General features: G+C 60.6%; 1 long non-coding RNA gene across 1 annotated transcript in view; it reads right to left on the reverse strand.

Moving 5' to 3' along the window:
• The window catches only part of LOC119590641, a 41,546-nt gene that overhangs the window by 25,801 nt on the left and 15,372 nt on the right, over positions 1–373 (reverse strand). The gene's annotated exons all lie outside the window — the stretch shown is intronic.

Genomic DNA, 373 nt, shown 5'->3' on the forward strand with positions numbered 1-373 from the left:
CACATCTGAACGTCTCATCTTTTCGATTCTTCATCTATCCCTCTCGAGACGTCCAGCCTTCCTTCCAACCCTTCTTTCTCCTCTCCGGCCTCGCCTACCCCCCTCCCTCCCCTCCTTCCCTTATCTCTCCCCCCTCCCCTCTCCTCCTTCCCCTCCCTCCTTCAAGGCGCAATCTCTCCAAGTCCTCTTGCCCTTCCCTCTCCCTCTCCCCATCCCTATACCCTGTCCCTCCCTCTACACCTGCCCCTCTCCCCCTGCCACTGACCCTGTCCCTCCACCTGCCCCTGTCTAGCCACCTCCCCATGCCACTGTCCCTGTCCTCCCCCTACCCCTACACTTGCCCATATCCCTGTTCATGACTCTTCCCTCCCGC

This window comes from Penaeus monodon, chromosome 27, assembly GCF_015228065.2.
Source record: "Penaeus monodon isolate SGIC_2016 chromosome 27, NSTDA_Pmon_1, whole genome shotgun sequence".
In the NCBI taxonomy this organism is placed as follows: Eukaryota; Metazoa; Arthropoda; class Malacostraca; order Decapoda; family Penaeidae; genus Penaeus; species Penaeus monodon.